This window comes from Felis catus, chromosome D1 (assembly GCF_018350175.1).
Source record: "Felis catus isolate Fca126 chromosome D1, F.catus_Fca126_mat1.0, whole genome shotgun sequence".
In the NCBI taxonomy this organism is placed as follows: Eukaryota; Metazoa; Chordata; class Mammalia; order Carnivora; family Felidae; genus Felis; species Felis catus.
The window spans coordinates 41,807,330-41,815,879 of NC_058377.1; the positions used below are offsets into that span (position 1 = coordinate 41,807,330).

The 8,550-nt window shown below is 39.5% G+C and overlaps 1 pseudogene; it reads left to right on the top strand.

Moving 5' to 3' along the window:
* The first annotated feature begins 5,488 nt into the window (after positions 1-5,488).
* LOC101088430 lies at positions 5,489-8,091 on the top strand (annotated as a pseudogene).
* The last annotated feature ends 459 nt before the right edge of the window (positions 8,092-8,550 follow it).

Sequence of the window (8,550 nt, forward strand, 5' to 3'; positions counted from 1 at the left end):
AATACTTTGCTCCACCATTTACTTTTCTGTGACCTTGGGCAAATTATTTAAGCATTCCGCGTCACTCTCAGTCATTATGTGACTCTTATACTTATTGTACCTAACATACAGACTGGTTGTAAAATTTAGATAATAGTAATCCATGTCAGTCCTCTGAAAAGAACCTTGTTCAATAAATGCTGGGTGTGGGGTGCTTGGGTGGCTCAGTCCATTGAGTGTCCAACTCGGTTTTGGCTCAGGTCATGATCTCACAGCTTCTTGAGTTCCAGCCCCACATCAGGCTCTGCACTGACAGCACAGAGCCTGCTTGGGATTCTTTCTCCTCTCTCTGTGCCCCTCCCTTTTTGTGCTATCTCTGTCTCTCTCAAAATAAATAAATAAACTTAAGAAGAAGAAGAAGAAGAAGGTGGGTGCCTGGGTGGCTCAGTCGGTTAAACGTCTGATTTTAGCTCAGGTCATGATCTTTTGGTTTATGAGTTTGAGGCCCGTGTCAGGCTCTGTGCTGACAGCTTAGAGCCTGGAGCCTGCTTCCAAATCTGTCTCCTCTCTCTCTGCCCCTCCCCCACTCCTGCTCTTTCTGTCTCTCTCGAAAAATAAAATAAACATTAAAAAAAATTAAAAGTAAAATAAAATAAATGCTGGTTATGATTATCCTTATTGAGGATAACGCAAAATATAATCACTAGATGGATCCATATAAACTCCTTAAGCTCTCTTAAAATAATTGGATAATTGAAATAAAAAAAGCTAGACCTGGAAGCAAGAGAGCCATGATTAAATTTTGTATCTTTCCTTCTTATGTGGTATATTGCAAAGAGAATGGAACTTGGCTTTGAATCCTGATTTCTCGACCTATTTAGTTATGAACTGTGTGAATGAGGCTAAGTTACTTGACCTTTCTTAGTATCAGTTTCCTCATTTTAACTATAGTTATGATTCTACTTTTCTCAGTATGTTAATGCAAAGTCCAATTTAGATAGCGTATTAAGTGTTCATAGGCCAGAATGGCAACTCAACAGAAGTTTTTTTCTATATGGATCAAAAACAATACAGTTGGACTTGAGTTTAACATGATAAATATCACAGTTCTGCACCTTAAAAAAAGCAGTTGGGGTGCCTGGGTGGCTCAGTCAGTTAAGCGGCTGACTCTTGATCTCAGCTCAGGTCTTGATCTCAGGGTCCTGAGTTCAAGCCCCATGTTGAGCTCCACATTGGGCAGGGAGTCTACTTAAAAAAATTAAATAAATAAATAAATAAATAAATAAATAAATAAATAAATAAATCCCTTAAAAAAAGTAGTCAGATATTTGTTCGATAAAAATTCTCAGTGTACATGATAAGTGTCAAAACAAAATGTGAGAGCGGTAAAGAGATGCAGGAATTATCTAGAATTCTAATATTCAAAGAGAATCACTTCTGACACTTTGGAAAACAATATTTTTCCAGATATTGTTCTATCTGTCTATAAATATTTATATTTATATTTATATGTATGGATTGTTATATAAATGGGTTCGTAAAATGTTTTTCTGTAATTTGATCCCCTGCCTTGAATACATTGTGGATATCTTTTGAATCAGTACATACAGATATACATTATTTTTAATGACTGCATAGGATTGCATTTTAAATTTCTCACAGAATTTACTTCATCAGCATCAAACTGATACTTAGGTTATTTCCAATTTAATAACAGTGCTACCACACAGCATGCATATGTAACCCAGATGCGCTTGTATCTTTGTGCTTGAGCTGTTTCCTACATGTAAGTCCTGACCTGTAGACACAAGGTAGACACAGCTTCTATTTTGATGTAATTTCTTATCCTAATTGCTTACATTTCTTGCATAATTACAGCAAACATCATTATTTTATATATTTTTTTTCTTTATATCACAGTGAGGAGTTAAAGGGTTTTGGGAGGGTTGAAAGGTCTGAGGCATCAGGCTTGGGCCCATAGTTAGTGTTTGCAGCCCTGTGTTGGAGAATTGAAGGTGCTATGCTTAAGAGAACCTCCTAGAGAACGTGTCTGGTCTAAGGCAGCCAAAGGACAAACAACGTAGCCTCTGTCCTGTGTAGATGCTCACTACAAGGGGGTACATAAAAAGAAAAAGAAGGCAACAACAACAAAAAAGCCGGCAAAATGTTCTCAAAATGTTTCCAGATTTCCCTAAGCAACTTGAGTCTTTTTCAAAGACAACCTGAAATAAATCACCAGAGAATTCATTTTAGATTTCACTGTTTTTATAAAGGTGCTTCTTAACATTCTGATCTATCTCAGGAAACAATGTCAAGGATTATGAATCATACACATTTTAGATCATAGGCTAAAAGTGTATAAATGTTAAATAATGAGTTATGATTTATTGGGCCTTGATTGTGTAGCAGCAGTGTGATTAATTCAGTGTTCTCAATAACCCTAAAACAAGCTTAAATTTTTATTCTCATTTTACAGATAAAAAAAATTGAGGCTCTATGCTTCGGATTCTGTGTCTCCCTCTCTCTCTGCTCCTCCCCTGTTTGCACTCTCTCACTTGTCTCTCAAAAATAAAAAAAATAAATAAACATTAGAAATTGTTTTAAATAAAATTAAAAAAAAATTGAGGCTCCAGAGAGTTAGAGTCATTTGACTGAAAACATAAGTAGTGCAGCCACATTTTCATAGCACACAATACTTTCAATAAATTCCTTTTAATGTGATTACATTAAATTGTATGATTTTATTTATTTGTTTATAAAAAATTATGGGGGTGCCTGGGTGGCTCAGTCAGTTAAGCTTCCAACTTAAGCTCAGGTCATGATCTCACGGTTCTTGAGTTCGAGCCCTGCATTGGGCTGTGTGCTGACAGCTCAGAGTCTGGAGCCTGCTGCAGATTCTGTGTCTCCCTGTCTCTCTGCCCCTCCCCCACTCACACTGTCTCTCTCAAATAAATAAATAAATAAACAAATAAATAAATAAATAAACACTAAAAAAAATTCTTAGGAAGTTTGTATTATAGAAAGTGTTGATTAAATGTGATATTTCTAACAATTTTGATTTGAAATTTTGCTATAGGGCTTTGATACGGAATGTTAACATTTCTATGCCATGTTTTAAGACAAAAGCAGATTCAACTAAAATTATTAGGACTTATTTCTTCTTTTTCAGATATAACCCATTGTATGTAAAAGCATACAGGGAGTTACATTCATATGTGTGCATGTGTTTATGTGAATAGATGAATGTATAAATTTGTGGGTATACGCACATGTGCACACATAGACATAAATTATATCATTTCAGAAAATAACCTTATCTTATATTTTTGTCTGATAGAACTGTAACTAGCTTTCTAGGCTCTATGTTTGGTAAGGGTAGGCATAAACAAAAAATAGTTGCTGAATAAATATATTGACTTAAGCTGTGCTGCAAGCCAAAAAATAAGTTCTAAGAGTTGTCATATATTCTCTGTTAAGCTAAAGTTTAATCTTTGGCTATAACGTATTACCTTTTATAATTGTCCACGTCACATCCAAAAAGTGTCTAATCTATAGTGTATGGAGTTGGTAATCCCAAACGAAGCATTTTGCAAAATAAATCTCTATAAGCCATCTGTAAATAATTTAAAAATGAGTTTGATTTGGCTATAAGCAAATATCAAATTGATATCTAAATCATGATACTCATTTATTTCTTGTCACTGATGTGCATATACTTCCTGTAACTTGTGTATACCCATATGAGAGGCAGTATAGCGTGTAGATGTGTGCTCTGGAGCTAGACCACCTGGGTTCAACTGCTAGTTCAGTTGTTTGGGCAGATTAGTTCACCTGTCCACTTTCTGGGTCATCTTTAAAATTGGGGATAATAGCAATCATTTGATAAGGTTACCGTGAGGGTAAATTAATTAATATAGAAAACACTTAGAACAGGGCTTAACCCAAAGGGCCAGTAAAAATTAGTCTTAAAAGCCCCTTTCCATCTTTTCTCCTTTCCACACCCTATAAAACTTCAATATTTGGTCTGTGAAACACTTTTGTACTTATATTTTTCCTTCTTCTGCACACTAATAGAAATGTATTTCAATCTTATTACATAAAATATTTTCATATGATAATTACAGAAAGAAAACATGATTTGGAGCAAAGTGTGGGAGCTTCAGAATCAAGAAAGAGTTGGGTTCAAAATCTGGATGATCACTTAATTATTCTGTGATTTGGGAAAATTACTAAGTATAAAGTCTAATAAAATAAAGATAATCGCCCATATGCATTATCTAGGTATAGTGACTAAAAAATGATAGGTGCTCACAAATAAAATGGAAGAGTGGATGCTCTTCCCACCCCCTCCCTGCCTCCTCCTTGGGCCCTGCAGGCAACACATCTTCCTTTGGCCCCTGGTTTTGGAAAAATTCATATTCCTGACTTATGTTTAGTTTTTTTCCTACCATTTCTATTTCATACATTCTCATACACCTAACTTGTAAAATAGACTGATATTATTACATAATGAATTAAAACATACGAATTAAAATAAAAAAAAATAATAAATAATAAATGTGAAATTCTAAATGGCTGGACCATGTCCTTTTTATCTGAGTTTGATTGGAGTTCAGCTCAGGACCACATGTAGGTTCAATCTTACTTAGTTATATTGTGATTTAAACCAAATTGACACATTTACCCAAGTTAGATGGCATTGAGCAATGCTGGATTCTGAGGCTGAAATTATATCATTGATTCATTGCCCTGCTTTGATTCCCTCTGGATTGGCTCTATATTAAGGAAGGCACTCTTTTCTTTGTGGTGAGACAATTGCCAGCAAATCTAGACTCCTATATTTTCTTGTTAACAATCAGAATGAAAACTTTTTTCACAAAGTCCAACCAATGTCCAGGCTTGAGTATCATTGGTTATGACTTTCCCTAGGGCCAGAAAGTTCTGGTCTACAGTGTGAGGAAGCAGTGTCTCTCAAGGACAATGCTGGTGCTCCACCCAGAAGTATGAGAAGAGGCTGACAGCATCCTCTGCAGATGATAAAGGTCCTCAACTGAGCACTAAAACCTACCACATAATTGACAGCTTCTTCTCCTCATGCTTCTATACAATTCCATATTTCATCTTACTGTCATCAGAGAAAATCTCCCTCACACCCTCCCAGGCATGGACTCTGACACTGAGAAGTCCAGATTAAATAGCTGAAGCTCCATTTGTGCTATAGAGGGTTCGTGGATAGCAAGTCTATGAAAGCATTGCAGGAATGGCTGCCACAGCTGGAGTTGATGTAAAGTTCAAAGAACATTCTAAGTGTGCAGTTTTCACATAAGCTAATATGATTCAAAGAGCAAAGGAGTTAAAAAAATTGAACGGAAAATATCTTTATATTACGGGTTGTTATAATTAGTGGGTGATAGAAGGGGTTTTATAGAGTCAACAAAAATTTGAGTTATCAGGGATAGGTTCGGGGCTATGCGTGGTCTCTATTTCCTCCTGACCTTACCAAACAACCATGTCATCAGAATCAAGCAAGAAACGGAAGCCCAAAGTGATCTGAAGTGATGGAACTCCATCTGAAGGCAAGCGTAACCATTCTGACACAGAACAGGAGGGTAAATACTACAGCTAGGAGGCTGAGGTGGACCTGCGGGACCCTGAGAGAGACTATGAGCTGTACAAGTACATGTGCCAGGAGATGCAGAGGCTCATGGCTGAGATCCAGGACCTGAAGAGCCGAGGAGACAAGGATGTGGCAGTTGAGATAGAAGATCAGAGGATCCAGAGCTGTGTGCATTTCATGACTCTAAAGAAGCTTAATCGATTGGCCCATATCAGGTTGAAGAAAGGAAGAGACCAGACCCATGAGGCCATGCAGAAAGTAGATGCCTATCACCTGCAGCTCCAGAACCTGTTGTATGAGGTGATGCACCTGCAGAAAGAGATCACCAAATGTCTGGAGTTTAAGTTGAAACATGAAGAAACTGATCTGGTCAGTTTAGAGGAGTTTTATAAGGAGGCTCCTCCAGATATTAGCAAGGCTGAAGTCACCATGGGAGACCCTCACCAGCAAACCCTGGCACATCTGGACTGGGACTGGAGCAGCAAAAAAGGCTGGCAGAGAAGTACCAAGTGTGCCTGTCCAACAAGGAGAAGATCCTTCAGAAGATTGAGGTGAAGAAGGAATACCTGAGCAGCCTCCATCCTTGCCTCAATAGCATCATGCAGGCTTCCTTCCCAGTGAAAGAGTACCTATTCATACCGTTCGACCAGGCCCATAAGCAATATGAGACAGCTAGACATCTGCCGCCACCTCTCTATGTCCTCTTTGTCCAGGCCACTGCGTATGGGTAGGCCTGTGATAAGACGTTGTCTGTGGCAATCGAAGGCAGTGTGGATGAAGCCAAGGCTCTATTTAAGCCTCCTGAAGACTCCCAAGATGATGGGAGTGACTCCGATGCTGAAGAGGAGCAGACCACGAAATGCCGGCTACCCACACTGGGAGTTCAGTTGGATGACAAGCGCAAGGAGATGCTGAAGAGGCACCCGCTATCTGTCATGCTGGACCTGAAGTGCAAAGATGACAGTGTGCTTCACCTGACTTTCTACTACCTCATGAACCTCAACATCATGACGGTAAAGGCCAAAGTGACAACCACCACAGAGCTGATCACCCCCATCAGTGCAGGTGACTTGCTGTCTCCTGACTCAGTCCTGAGCTATTTGTATCCAGGGGATCATGGAAAGAAGACTCCGAATCCAGCCAATCAAAGTTGATAAAGTTGGCATCCTGACTTTAAGAGACTATGTACTTGACCTAGGTCACCCCTATTTGTGGGTACAGGAGGTAGGTGGCCTCCACTTCCCCAAAGAGCAGCCCCAGCACACGGTGATTGCTGAGCACTCACTGAGCACCAGCCACATGGAGACCACCATGAAACTGCTGAAGACCAGGGTGCAGTCCCTCCTGGCCCTCCACAAATAGTTTGCATCCCTGAAACATGGCATTGTACCAGTTACCAGTGATTGCCAGTACCTCTTCCTTGCAAAGGTTGTCTCCTGCCTGGTAAAGTGGGTAACAATTGCCCATGAGTATTACATGGAGCTGCATTTCACCCAGGACATTGTGGAGGCGGGACTGGATGAGGACACCAATCTTTACTACATGACACTCGTGGAAAGGGGCACAGCCAAACTCCAAGCTGAACCCCAGCTACTCCTCGATCCCATCTTCCAGCTGTGTCTGAACTGGAAAGGAGAGAAACCAATAGTAACGATGACAACATTCAGGCCATGGAGAGCAAGGTCAGCATGTGCTACAAGGAGCTGTGCGGCCCCCGACCCAGCCGTCGGCTCTTGACCAACCAGCTGCAGCACCTGTGTGTGCTGCTGGATGTCTACCTGGAGATGGAGAGTCATGACAACAGCATGGAGGGGCCCAAGGAATTTCCCCAGGAGAAGATGTTGGACACTGACCTCCCACTCAGCCTGCTGTTTTCCCCTAGGCCCTAAGTACTGTGCCTCTGCTTTCTGTTCTGGCCCACGGATGGCTCTTGATATTCTTCAAAGACAGATTTTTTTATTTCTAGCCTATTAAAGTGGCACTTGACCAAGTAAAAAAAAAAATTGAGTACCTGTCATCTGTGGGTCCCTGTTCCTTTTTGTGCTACCCATCTGCTCTACTAATCCTTGTTCTTTGGGTCAAAGCACTTTTGATAATTTTTTATACATTTGTTTGTATGTTTCTTTACAATATGTCTACTTAAGGGCAAAGAACGTATCTGCTTGTTCTTCAGTTTACAGGATGGTTTCTCAACTTTGGCATTATTGACATTTTGGGCCAAGTAAGTCTTTGCCCTGTGCCCTGTGAATTGTAGGAGCCCCACCCACTAGATACCAGTAGTATCCCACCTGCCTCATCATTCCCAGTTATACAAACAAAAATGCCTCCAGATATTGCTAAACATCCCCTAAGAAACAAAATTACTCCTGATTAAAAAACACTGGTGTATACTCAGTACCCAGCACAGAACATGGTACACGGTAGGCATGGACTGTTATTTATTTATGGAATCGATCTCTGCTTCCAGAGAATACTGTTGTATTAGGCAGTTTATTTCTTGCTCTTGAATCCCAACAAAAGATGGTACCCATGGATGAAATACAAGAGTCATGGTAGCATGAAACTTTCAGCAAGCTGTCCTTTGTGACACTTTACTTTTTGTTCGTTGTGTTTTTGCTTGTTTGTCTTTTCCTCATGATTTTTTATGTTTATTCTGAGGCTATATTTGACATTTTACTCCAATCATCCTATTATTTTGCTTGTGTTCATGGCATCTCAAGTTTTAATTTCATTTAAAAGAGAGCTCCAACCATTCTGTGATGATTGGACAGGGAAGGTTTTATTTCTGTAATGTAGTAGGAATTCATTATTAAGATTCATGTTAGATTAGGCTGGTATGGACACACATATAAATGGAAAAAGAAATAAAAATTGTTTAGGTTTACTGTGGCTCTTTCCACATTTCATGTAATGATCGCTAGTGGTCAGCAGAGATCCGGTGCTGGGCAGGTGCT